The sequence below is a fragment of the Fukomys damarensis genome, unplaced genomic scaffold (assembly GCF_012274545.1).
Source record: "Fukomys damarensis isolate Sample0158 unplaced genomic scaffold, DMR_v1.0_HiC HiC_scaffold_6, whole genome shotgun sequence".
Classification (NCBI taxonomy): Eukaryota; Metazoa; Chordata; class Mammalia; order Rodentia; family Bathyergidae; genus Fukomys; species Fukomys damarensis.
Genome location: NW_022900918.1, coordinates 3,652,109 through 3,666,926, shown reverse-complemented (window position 1 = coordinate 3,666,926; position 14,818 = coordinate 3,652,109).

The window sequence follows — 14,818 nt, the reverse complement described above, 5'->3', positions numbered from 1 at the left end:
TTACACTCACATGAATACATACAATTTCCAAAGTATTGGGCAAATAATAAAAAGAGTATTATCTTGCTATGAGGACACACACACACACACACATTTATATGTAAAACAAAAGAATAAAACAATTTTTATTTTCTTTATGTGTCTAAATCTTAGTTGAAACAGAATAAGTGGGTTGATTCATTGCTTTTGAAAATTTTAGATATGGTAGTGAATTTACACGTCTTGAAGAACACAGTCTACATTTTTCTCAGACTTTTCTATTTATTTTCTTTCCTTTTTTCTTTGTTTTCTTTTGTTTTTAAGTTCAAATCACTCTGTGAGTCCTGTTTGTGTTTTTCCTTGTAGACAATTTTGAAAGCTAGTGACAGGCCTTCAAATAAGTTAGGTGTGTTTGTATGAAAATGACAATGACAAAACTCTAGTGGTGATTAGGCCATATTTTGTTTACATCACAAAATGTCTAGAATAAGCAATCCTTAGTTTCATTTAATGGCTTTAAAATGTCTTTGAAGAAGCAGATTTTTCTTTCATTCTGGAACAACTTCTCATCATGGAAGCAAATGGCTCCCACAACAACCAGAATCATTCTCATACCGTCATCCCAAGCTAGAGGCAAAAACATGAAGTTGAGTTTTATTATTCCCTATGTGCTTTCATGTGTTTTCCCCTTATGAAATGTAATTTGCTTTTGAGAATATTCAATTTTTCAGATAAATAAATTTATAATTTATAAACAATAAAAACTGTTTAAGGCATTTCCATGATAGATAAGTAATCTGTTCAACATAAGCAGAAGTCATGAAAACTGTTACTTGTAAGTAAAGTGTAGAGAAGATATGTATTTATCAAAGAAAAACAGGAATGGAAGGATCAAGAGATACTAAATCTTTACGAAGATTTGTGCAATAAATATTTATGATATATTAAATACACGTGATTCCATATGAATCTCAAAGTATGAGACCCTTAATATTTATATGATCTCATTTAGCAACTCATGGGTAACACACTATCTGACCTCTCATCTTTTCTACCAAAGACACAAATGTACCCTATGGCTATTTATTAGGATATTTGCCAATCTACCACCTTGGGTTTTTTTTTTCCTTTCTCAAATGATTCAAATGTCTTTGCCCAGAACATCTTCCCCAAATCACAAAAATCTCAATGTGGTTCTTCATAACTACATTATCAGTGGAGAATACTGTTGTTTCAGTGGAAGGCAGGATTTACAAACATTACATAACTAGAATTCAGGTAATTTGGTCCTTTCAACTTTCATTCATGCTATTAAAACATTAATATATCCCATCTTTCCTTTAGCTTTCTGTTTCACATTGATGTTGAAAATGTCTGTGATTGAAGCCTGTTTATTTTACAAGGCTTTTTCATCTGTGGATTTTAGGGTAATAAATGTGTACATGGAAGCTATTATTGTGTCAAGGTTTTTTGTCACAGGAAAGAACACACAACAGGTCAGAGATGGGTGCTGGAGTCCTTCTAGTTTGGGAAGGCAGGGGAAGTAACTATCTACTAAGAACACCCACTTGACAGTAGGGGCTTATACTTAGTCAAGACTTATCTCAAGGCTGTAGTGGCAGGAAATTACAGTGAATTTGAAAGGGAATTCTTTATAGAGCATTTTACTCCCATGGTTTAAGTTGGACTTAATACAGGAAACCTCCTAATTGGGATTTTCTTTATGAAAATGCCTGGGGCCCACCAATATGCCCAGACAGGCCTGAGACAACTTCTGCTCCTCAGGAATATCTTCATCTCCAGGAGAATTTTGTTATTTCACCAAAAGGAAGTAGACCCTGTAGTTTAAATCATCCAATAAACATGCTGCCAGGATTATGTATAAACCAATACTATAACTGAGCCTACTTGCTAATGCATGTTCAATTTCTATAACCAATATATGTGTGCCAAAGACTTCTCACTTGGAACCCCTCTCTAGAATGTATATCTCCCTGAAGGCCGGGGATTGACCTCAGTGGTTCCGCTGCCTACCTTGCAAGAGCAAGGTTCCAAGTTCCATCCCAGTACAAGGATTATGTATAAACCAATACTATAACTGAGCCTACTTGCTAATGCATGTTCAATTTCTATAACCAATATATGTGTGCCAAAGACTTCTCACTTGGAACCCCTCTCTAGAATGTATATCTCCCTGAAGGCCGGGGATTGACCTCAGTGGTTCCGCTGCCTACCTTGCAAGAGCAAGGTTCCAAGTTCCATCCCAGTACAAAGTACAAAATTAAATTTATTACTTTGTCTCCACAACTTCTGACGTGTTTTCATCTTTTTGGACTAGCAAACATAAGCCATATAAATCAAATGGAAGTTTGCTGCTTCAAATGACTGCTGGTAGTCAGGCTGTATGTCTATCATAGGATTATCATCTTATTTAAAATTTTATTTTATATTTTCAATTCATTTTCTTTATACAGGAGTGAAAGAAAACTGAGTGACAAACAATACTTTTGTAGATGGACATGGAAATAGACAAATGCTCAAAGTCACATTGCTGCCAATTTAAAACAAAACCTTTTTTGTAGTTAGCTCTCTGTATTTATATTTTTTCATAGAAAGTAATTTCCTTCATTTTTTACATTTTCGCCTAAGAAAACTTCCTGGCTTATAATTTCTGATTACTCTTATAATGAGATAGAGATGCTGCAAGTCAATTCACTGACATATTCTATGACTTTATAGAGTTTATTGTTTAAATACGGTAGGAAGTGTGAGAGCAAATATGTGTGTGTGTGTTTCTGTGTGTCGTTCTTAAGATGTCAAATTGTACATAAATTTGAAGTTTAAAATAAGAATAAAAGTACCATGCAGACTTGTATTAACAGCTGAACGTGAAATGTTATATATGCAATGTTAGCAAAATACTTGTTACATGTTTTGGGCATAAATGGATATGTATTTGTTATTGTCATTATTGATACCACTGTTGTTTTATCCTAATGAATGTGAATGCTGCGGGAAGAATGCAATTTTGAAAAAAATACAGATTTACTGTATAATAAGAAATATTCAACTTCAGTGTCATTTAAGACACATTTATGAGCCATTTACAGAAATTCACTTTAGCATTCCTTTTAAAGTAAGCTACTCCGGTGCATTTAGCATACTATTAATTTGCAAACGTGATGAACAAGAGCAAGTGATTTAGTAGTAAAATTATAAAAGATGAGTGTGGACATTTAGTAATTGTGCTGAGGGATTAAGGCAATTATAGAAAAAATCAGGCTAAAACTGCTATTGAGGAGGATTTTTTAAAACATTTATTATTCAGATGACTCATCTAAAATGGATAACTGCTCTGACTGATTATTGCTCAAGACTGTTTAATTTCTTTAAATGACTTAATCATGGAAAACTTCGTGTTGAAGTTTGGATTTCAGGTAATTATTGCAGGAGAAAGTAAAGTTGGTTGGCAGTAGATCTCAGTTTGAAATTAGAATTAAAATTAGAACAATAAAACATGCACCATGAAATCTCAAGGTTAATGATAATTCAGCTTCAGGAAGTAGATATTCAGAGGTGGCTGGTTCTTTCTAATACTACAGAAAGTGAAGTTCCATCTTTGCTGCACCAGTTACTTTGTGTCAATCTTTGCTTTATGAAATCTTCACACCCTTGCCCTGATTCATTTCCATTTTATGGTACTCATAAGAGCTTTCCTTCATACCCAAACTCTTCAGAGGGTATCCGCACATATACTGTCTAATCTAGTAATATTTGCTTTTAAAGTTTAAACTCCAATAGTAGAAAGAAAATATTATTTTCATAAACTGTTTTAAGATAAGAAAGGAACATGTTTTGGTTTGTTTTGCCTTATATTTCAACGGAGAAAGATAAGAAAGGGAAATGGAATTTCCAGGGCTTTAATATTCAATCTCCAGGAAGAAAGACCTTGTATTTGAATTTCCTCATAAAAGTCCTAGTTTATATCCATTGTTCTGATTTAATTATTAATTGTACCCTCTTTCACCTTCCAACATGTCATAGTTTATAGATGATTAAATTGTATGGGCAATTGATTATAGAAAATATCTATTTTTTGCCTACAATTAATATTTCTTTCAGAAAAAAAATTTAAATATACCTTTTTAAACATGTAAAAATATAATCCAAGTAAGATATGCATATAAAATATATATTATTTATTTAAACCAAATATAGCATATATAACAATATTTAGTTAAGCTATATATATATATTATATTCAATATCTATATTTAATATATAAAAATATATATATATGATGCTATTCCTTCCCAGTTTATTTACAGTGGAAAGTTTTCCCCTTATATCTTATTTCCATGTAGTAAAACTTTTATATAAAAGAAATTCTCAGGCTGGTGATGTTGTCAATACAACTGCCTAGCATATGTAAGACCTTAGGTTTTACCCCTATGCCACTGGGCAGGAATAAATCATTTTCTAATTCTTACTCTCTTAAAAAGAAACTGAATTACTTTCTGTTTCTATCTTCTGTCTTCATAGTCTCAGTAGGAATAAACCCACTTGACTCAGGAGGAAAAAAAAAAGAATGATAAAAATATTAACTGATCAGTTTTGAAAGTGTCACTAATATTAATTGTTTTATATATTATAGTCAAGAAACATAAAAAATATTTACACATAGCATAAATAATTATTTTTAATTACATATCTTGAAAACTAGTCAAGCTACTGCAAAACTTGTCTTCCTTGATGGAAAACTTTTAATATCTAAACATGTTTAGATATCATACTTGAATAGACTCATTATTTTCATTGTTCACAGGTATCATTCAAAAGCAATTTTTTCATATGTGTTAGTTGTATATACATTTTAATAAATCACTGTCATTTGTTATATGCCTGACTACAAATTTATGTATATATAGATTTAAAATTTGGAGAAAAAGTGCAATTTAGGAAACAAATTAAAGAAATTAACACATAAATTATATTTTTGGTTAAATTTACTGGCCCTGATACAGCATGCCAATTTATTTTTCCTATTTTGCCATTTAACTACTTGTATTTTTGAAGTAAATTTAATTTCTAATATAAGTGGAGTTCTTTTCTAGAAGCCAAACAGAAATAATTTGTTCAACCAACAGTTAATACTTTTGTCCTTCGGAGCTTTTTTTTTTTTTTTTTTTTTTTTTGTACTGGAGATGGAACTCAGGACCTTGTGCTTGCAAGGCAGACACAGTGCCACTCAGCTAAATCCCTGACCCTCCTTCAGAGTTTTTATTGATGGTGTAAACTAGCTTTTGGTGATGTTTTTTCTTATACATTCATGTTTGTTTTATAACTGTGATTCCTACAGCATCATTCTCTCCTTTGCTGATTTATATCATAAATGGAGATGAAGTTTTGTATTTCTTTTAATATTTTTCTGCCAGTAAAGGAAAAACTTAATTTCAGGAGCTTAAATATGAATAGTTGCCATTCTCATTCAATAAGTCCCACATTTAAAGTATGTCATGAATGTTTCAATCATATTGAAAATATTTTTCACAAAAGAATTATATGACTATATTCATAAATTCCTGCTAATCTAAATTTAAATCTATAATCTATTTTAATGCTAAATCTAAATTCAAAGCTATAATCTATTTTAAAGTCTTTGCTAAACGTGTTTTAAGATAGCACTCTTTGGGTTTTCCCTTCTCAATATTTTAAGAATTTCTCAGGAAGAAGAGTAAAAGCTATATAATTACATCCTCATGGTTAATACAGATCTAAGGATGATATAGAACCTTCAAATGATATAAGGGAAATATTACAACTTCCAACCTGTTAAGTGTCTGATAGACCAAGATCTTGTTCTCTACAATGGAAAAATGAATTATAGCAATAATAAAGGTCAAGTCCATGAAATATTTCTTGAGGGAAAGATAGTTTCTGTCTAAGCAGGACAGAAGGGGACCCAGAAAGTGTGTTGCCATGAACTCTCCTTACAGGTGAGGCTTTACCAGGAGGTATGAACTTAGAAGGTGGGTATAACGTGGGACAAAACTATGGCCAACTAATAAGATTACAAGTATAGTCACTTAAGTAATATTGATCCAATGAGGAAGCCAATCATGTAAAGAACAAAGAGGTTTCCTGGAAGGTATGGGTCAGGGTCTTGGTCCCCCACCAGGTAATTGATGTCTATTTGGAATCATTTCATTATTGTTTGTTCCTGAGGAAGTAGATGTAATCATTTCATCTGCATAGTAAAGTAGTAGTAATAGTAGACCAGCATTCATGCAGTATTTTCCCTAGAGTAATTACAAAACCTCTGGGTTGATACCATAAAATGAGTTATAAAGTTTAATTGTCACAACTGTTCAAAAGACATAAGAACACATCCTTATTTTATATGTAAAAATCTAATCCTTAGGGATGTTAAATATCATGACAAAAGAAATAAAGCCAAAAGTCAAAGATGAAGTTCCATCACAGTTCATTTGACTCTAAAATGACTCCTCTAATACTTCAACATAGAAAAATTTTGTATTATTTGGACACATTGGACCAAGCACAGTGCTCATTGCATGCTGGGTATGTAATGAATGGAGATTATTTTACCAGAACACAGTAAGTCATGAATGCTGATGAGTATGAATTTCAACTTAAGAGTTTACCCATATATTGACTCAGTTGTCTTCTACATTATATTAAAAATCAATAATAAATTTCCAAACCATTTGACATGAAAGGAACTATATAAATGGGAGCTAATATTGTTCACTGTTCTCTAATGCCCTTCCTGTAATAGTTAAGAAAATAATTGCTTTTACAGAGCTAGTATTCTAAGGCTTTCCTCTGTCTATAGAGAGGCATCAACAGGTGATTGTCTGTAGGTATTTGCCTGGGGGAAGATACTGAATGTCATTGCAAATCAGGGGAGTTTCTTCAACTGTAGAAAATTACTGGCAGGAACCTTGCAGGCATAGGTATATTTTAAGACTGGAGAGATACACATTGTGTCATAAATTTATATTGCCTAGTAACTAACTGTTGACCTTGATATAAGTTGTTTATAATTTCTCTAGAATATGCTGTAGGTTAAGCCACATTAATGAAAACTAAAAATGCCTGAAATTCCTCTTACGGTTTAAAATATGCTCGTGGAATTTTTAAAGACTTAAAATTTCATTCGCTGCTGTATTTTCTGACATAGAAAATTTGAAATAAGTCTTAATAATAATCAGTGTGCTCAGTTTTCGAATGTTAAATTTAGACAGTCTTTTTAATTATACATTTTTAGTTTTTCAAATTAATATATGTTTATTGGTACATTTTGATTAAAGCTATTGTAAACACCAAAAGCAGAATCTAAAATGTCATCATTTACATTTTTAATCCATTATATTTTGTCCTCAAAAGAAATAACATACATTTTTCTTAATTTAGGACTCAGCCACCTGCCATTCTAATGAATATTTTCTTCCTGAGTTTAAAGATGTGCTAATTAACTGTTAAGATTTAGGGTAGGGGATTGAGAAATAGAGATGATAATGTGTCATGTTGGAAAAAACAAGAACATTTTTATATTTACTTGCATTCATTTAAACTATTCCTGATGGGACAAAATTGGTAAAATTGTAATGTTACAAAGAAAAAAATTTCACCCTCTAAATTGGAATTTAAATGAAGATCTATGAAATAAGAGTCAAAGTCTCATTGAAAAGCTTTAATTTTTCCTGAAAAAGAATCGCACTGATGCCAAGTACACAACCAAGCACCAACAATAGGAAATTATATATATTTTGCATCTGATACAGTAGAGTCATTTTGATTTGATCCTCTATTTTCAGTTTAAAATAGTGTCTTATTAATTCTCAGACTTAGTCATTTCATTCTAAACAGTTATCAAGATATAGAAAGAATATAACAAAATTGGAAACTAAAACTGACAATTCATTGGTAGAACGTGGGACATATTTTGGATAATAAAAATTATTTGGACACACTCTTGAGGACACAGGGCAGAGATGTTATATAGTTTTCTACTCCCCAGAAAACACAGAAGGATGCATATTTTATTACCAATCTCAGTAATTAAGATATTACAATAATATACAGATTTAATAAGGAAAGTTGCTTAGTAGACATGAAGGTTTTAACAGGAAAAACTAATTTTCTAGGAAATATTTTATATCATCATTTTCCAAATTGTCACAAAACTAGTCCCAGACTACACCACAGAAGACTGAAAATAAATTAATTTATGCATAATGTTGGGGATTATGCAAGAGAAATAGGTTAGCATCAGCTTTCTACATAGAAATATATAAAAGGAGGCCAGGCCTGGTGGCACATGCCTGTAATCCCAGCACTTGGGAGGCTGAGGCAGGAGGTTCGCTGTGAGTTCAAGACCAGCCTGGGCTACAGAGTGAGTTCCAGGTTAATCTCAACTATACAGTGAGACTCTTTCTCAAAAAACAACAACAAAAAGCCAAAGAAACAAAAAAAGAGAAATATATAAAATGTTTCAACTATGGACTTTCTGTGGACAACAAATACTAGTATGTCATCCTGCATAGTGTCATGTCTGAAAATATCTGGCTATATCTATCTTTATTTGGGAAGGATTAGCATTAACAATCAATAGGAATATACAAAGATGCTGCAAAATAAATAGCAGTATCATACTAAAAATTCCAGGGAAGAATAGACAAGAAAATGGTGTATTGCATATTATAGTTTAGATCTAAAATATCATTTAATTTCTTGTGTTGAAGCCTCAGTCCCATGCAACAGTGTTCAGAGGTGAGTACTTTTGGATATTATTAGACAATGAGGGCTTTAACTTTGCCTATAGATGAAGCTATTGATGAATTTGTATTTTGAAGAGCTATTGAAAAGCAGTGGAGACTTCAGGAGATGGGGCTTAGTTGCTGGAAGTAGGTCATTTAGGCATGTCCTTGAAAGGTATAGCTTATCTCTAACTTCTCTACTCTCTGGCTCTCTGCTTCCTGGTGCTGGTGAGGTGAGCACAACTTTGCTCTAACTGGTGGTTTCCACTATAATGTTTGGTCTCACCATGAGCTCAGATACAAGGGAACTAAGTGACCAGTGAGTGAACCTTCTTTAAATGTGAGCTAAAAATAAACATTTTCTAATATGATTCCTTCCAGGTATTTTATCATAATGACAGAAAATTGAGTGACATAACATATATGTTAGTTTTGAATTGAATCTTAAGAATCCTGAGGACTGCCTCACAAGCGCAAGGATCCAAGTGTGATACCCAGTACCAAAAACAAACAAACAAAAAAAAGAATTCTGAGGAGACATATTCCCTTTAAAAGGAGCATAACATTATCAAAAAATAAAGAATATAAATTTATTAAGAAATAGAAAAAAAATTAAAAACCAAACATAAGTAAACATTTCCAGTGAAGACAGCAAAAAAGCAGTTTTTCTACTAGGTCATTATGTAATTATTATTAAAATATTTTGAAAAAAGTTCCATAGTGAATAAAAAAAAAGATATTTAAATTGTGAGAGGAATTGATATAGGAGACAAAGACCAGCAATTGTAGGGAACTTTTATAGAATAAAATCAGAAGTCATAAGATTTAATTAAATAAAAATTTAGAGATATATAAACAAATATTAATGGACATGAAAAACCAAATAAGTACTAATACAATTATAGTGGGGGACCTCAGTATCCCACTGTCACAAATAGATCATCTAAAGAGAAAATCAACAATGAAATACTAGAACTGAACCAAACTTTCGAACAAATGGACTTAATAGAAGTCTACAGAATGTTCCATGCCACAAAATCAGAATATATGGGGCTGGGGATTTAGTCCAGTGGTTCAGTGGCCTGCCTTGCAAGCACAAGGACCTGAGTTCAATCCTCAGTACCGAAAAAAAAAAAAAAAATCAGAATATACATTCTTTTTGGCTGCATATGGGTCATTGTCCAAAATAGACCACATGCTAGCTAACAGAACATGTTAAGTAAAGGCAAAGGAATTGAAGTTATTTCCTTTACATTATCAGACCATAATGTAATTAAACTGGAGATCAATAGCATATGAAACCACAAGAACTTCACAAACACATGAAAATTGGACAACACTCTCCTGAACAATCAATGGGTTGCAGAGGAAATTAAAGAAGAAATTACAGTTAATACAGTTAAATGATAATACCATGAGGGAAATTCATAGCAGTGAATGCACATACTAGGAAAACAGAGTGCATTCAAATAAACAATCTAATGGTGAACCTCAAGCTCCTAGAAAAAGAAGAGCAAGACAAACCCAAAGCTTGTACAAGGGAGGAAATTATTAACATCAGAGCAAAAATGAATGCAATGGAGAATAAGGGAGCAACACACAAAAAATGAATAAATCAAAGAATTGGTTTTTCAAAAGAATAAAGTTGATCAACTGTATCAAAGCAACCTTATCGAAAAAAAAAAAGGAAAGAAAAGGCTCAAACCATGAATTAAGAATGAAAAGGGTGAAATCACAACAGATTCAGCAGAAATCCAGAAGATCATCAATGAATACTTCAAGAACCTGTACTCCAATACAATGGAAAACATAAGAAATGGACAGATACCCAGATACATATGAATTAACACCCTAATTTCAATCAGTAAAATTGAAAATGTAATTTAAAATTTACCAACAAAAAAAGCCCAGGCTCTGATGGGCTCTCTGCTGAATTCTATAAGAAATTTAAGAAGGAGCTAATGCCCCCACTTCTCAAACTCTTTAATGAAATTGAAAAGGAAATAATACTCCCAAATTCATTCCTGGAAGCAATAATTATTTGATTCCACAAGCAGAGAAAGACCCAATGGGGGGAAAAAAGTAAAAAAAAAAGAACTGCAGGCCAATCTTCCTAATGAAAAGAGATGCAAAAATCCTCAATAACATACTGGCAAACAGAATAGAGTGGATCATCAAGAAGATCAAATACTCTGAAGAAGTGTGATTCATAACAGGGATTCAAGGGTTGCAGAGGAATGGTTCAACATACATAAATCAATTAATGTAATACACTATATTAACAAACTTGAGGACAAAATCCATATAATCATTTCAATAGATGCAGAAAAATCATTTGAAAAAAATCCAACACACATTCATAATAAAAACCCTATAAAAAACTAGAATTGATGATCTTTATCTCTATCTGATAAATGCTACCTATAAAAAACCAACAGCCACCATCATACTAAATGGTCAAAACCTGAAAGCTTTCATATTAAAACCCGGAACAAGACAAGATTGTCCACTATCACCACTCATGTTCAATACAGTTCTGGAAGTATTAGCTACAGCACTTAGACAAGAGAAAGAAATAAAAGCAATAAATATAGGAAAGGAAGAAGTAAAATTTCTTGCTGATGATGTGATACTCTATATAGAAAACCCAAAAACCTCTGCTAAAATCTTCTAGACAATTGACAGATTAAGTAGAGTAGCTGGTTACAAGGTCAACACTCAAAAATCACTAGCCTTTTTATACAAAAATGACAGGCTCACTGAGAGAAAAATGGGGGAAACACTTTCACAATAGCATAGAAAAAAAGACATATCTAGTAATCAATCTAATGAAGGAAGTAAAAGATCTCTACTTTGGAAACTAAAACACTATGAAAAAAGAGATTGAAGGAGATATCGGAAAATTGAAAGGCAACCCTTGTTCCTGGGTAGGAAGAAGAAATATAGTAAAAATGGCCAAACTTCCAAAACTGCTATATAGATTCAGTGTAATCCCCATTGAAATCCCAAATGTGTATTTCACAGTAGTAGGTGAAACAATCCAAAAATTCATTTGGAATCAAAAGAGACCTAGAACAGCACTAGCAATTCTAGGCAACAAAGACATGACAGGAGTTATCAAAATCTACAACATGAAACTATACCACAGAGCTACTGTGATAAAAACAGCATGGTACTGGCAAAGAAACAGACCTGCAGATCAGTGGAAAAGATTAGAAGATGCAGAAACAAGTCCAGACATATTCATCCACTTCATCTGTGACACAGGAATGAAACACCCTCACTAGAGGAAAGACAGCCTCTTTAATAAATAGTACTGTAAAAACTGGATTTTAATATGTCTCACATTAAAACTAGATTGATATCTTTCATCATGCAGTAAACTAAAAAAGTGGATAAAAGATTGAAGTATTAAAACAGAAATACTAAACTTGCTGGAAGATAGGTTAGGTGGAACTCTTGAAGATATTTACATAGATAAATACCTTATGAACAAAACCTCAGTAGCACAGGAACTAGCACAAAGAAGCAATAAGAGGGATTTCATCTTATTAAAAAGCTTCTGCACAGCAAGACGAACCACCAACAGCATGAAGAGACAATCCACAATGTGGGAAAAATTTTTACCAGCTGTTTCTTAGTCAAAGTTCTACTATGTAGAATATATAAAGAACTTTTAAAAGTCAGACCCCCCAAATATAAAAACCCAATTCAAGAATAGGCATCTGAAATGAACAGACATTTCTCAGACAAAGAAGTAAAAGCAGCAAATAAATATATTTTAAAATGTTCAACATTAGATGAAAACAACACTGAGATACCACCACACTTAAGAAAGAATGGCTATCAAGAAATTAACCAATAAGAAATGTTGGCGGGTTTGTGGGGAGAAAAGAATCCTTCTCCATTGTTGGTGGGAGTGCATACTGGTGCAACCCCTGTGGATATCAATATGGAGATACCTTAAAGAACTAGGATTAGAGGTTGTATTTTGCCCAGCTATTCCTTTGCTGGATATTTTTCCAAAAGAATTAAAAGAATCATACCATAGAGATATATGTACACCCATGTTTATAGTGGCATAGTCTGTAATAACTAAAACTTGGAAACAGCCCAATTGTCCATCAACTGAAGACTGTATAACGAAGATGTGATTGTTCTATAAAATGTAGTACAATGCAGCCATAAAGAGAAACTAGAGTCACTTATAGCTAAATGGATGCACATTGAGGCAATACTCTTAAGTGATATAAAAGGCACACACCTGTGTAAATACTAAATAGTTTCTCTGGTGTGAGAAAGTGAAAGTTTAAATAAGAATCAAATGTATAATAGATAATGTGAAATAGAAAGAAAGGTGCTAAAGGGGAAGTGGAAGTGGTATGAGTAGAGAAAAGGAAAAATGGGAAAGGGGAAAATATGAGAGAATGAAAAAATGGAAACAAAGTGTCTGTAGATAGGGAAGGGTGGAGGGGTTGAAAGGAGGGCAGGGGAATGGGGAAAAAAAATCAACCAAGATATAGCATGTAAAGATACAAATTCTCAAAGATGAATGTTATTATATTGTATACCTAAAATGTACTGATACACTTAAAGAAAAAAGAAAAGATTTAGAGAATATAAAAATTCTTTTAGATCAACTATTTTAATAATATTACTGAAAATCAGAAATACTGAAATGATAGATAACCAGCGAAGATAGATAAAATATTATTGAAGCTTCAACAATAGAATTGGAAAATCTGTGACAGAGTGTAACATATTCAAAAACTAACAACTCAGAAATCGAGAATTTGCTAAACTCTATGATATATTGGACAATAAAATAAAGGTATTTTTCCTGGTAAAACTTTCATATTAATAGAGGGAGGTGTTGGTGTCTGGTGGGGAGGTTCAGGTGGGAGGGAAAGAAGAAGGATTTGAAAGGAGTCACAAGAGCAGCACAGGGTGGGGGAGCTTGGAGAGTGGGAAACCACACATGGACATACAATATCTCAGACCATTTGCCCAATTTTTAGCAATAATTTTCTAAATCCCACATGACAGAAAAATCAGAGGTGCCATTTTCCAGCCTCTCGGAGTCATTCTCATGTTTATATTGAGGCCGAGTGGTGTTACTAAAGAATATTAAGCATTTGAGTTTCATCTCAGGGTAGAGGTAGAGACATTTTATGTTTTTTAGGAGAAAAGCTTGAGGGTAGAAATAAGGAGGGAAATTCCCCACGGAAAGCAGAGATCAGTAATGAGAACAGCAAGGGTCTACTGTGGACATCTCTAGTTGAGACTCAGAGCTGTAACGTAACATGGGCGGGTGACCAAGGCAAACACCTCTGTGACAGTTTATTCAGATGCCAAGGGAAGATTGCCTTTTGGAGAATTTTTGTGACTAGTGCTGGATTTTAGGAACGTAGACAATGGAATGAGCCTTTCTGTCTCAGTAGGTGAGGGGATAGAGGAGAAAAAGTCTTACCTGATATGAAGTGGTCAAAGGGAACTGTCTGGCCTACAATATGAGGGGCAGATGTCCCAGGGTAGCCAAGACAAAAGTCTTGGGACAGGGCTTGAAAGCCCCCAGAGAGGGTTGTCCTATCCTGATTTTTTGACACCAAATGTGTCAGAGATGCAGAGAGGAGAAAGACTACCAAGGAAGGCTTTGTGTGAGCAACAAGGCCATTTATGGCACTCATACAAGAGCTGTATGAGTCCAAAAGGAAATCAGCAGCCTGTGAGGAGAGAACAACACCTTTAAAAGGGAAGGGAGGAGTTGCTGCTCTGAGGAATTTAGGGGCAGTGAGTGAGTTTATGCTTCTTGGAACAGGTGGTGTAGAGCAGAGTGTGGTCACATTTCTCAGGATGGGCAGTGCAGATGTTTCCCAGCTCCCTGGAGCCGAGGAGTTGGGACACAGTGTCTTGTCTTTGCTCTTCTTCGTGGTTTCCTGCATGTCTACCACTAAGGCTTGATGATGCCTGGAGTGTGCTTGGTGCTGCACTCTGGCCCATTTGGCTGCCATGGAGCCAGACCTTATCTGACAGGTGTGACAATATATATATAATAT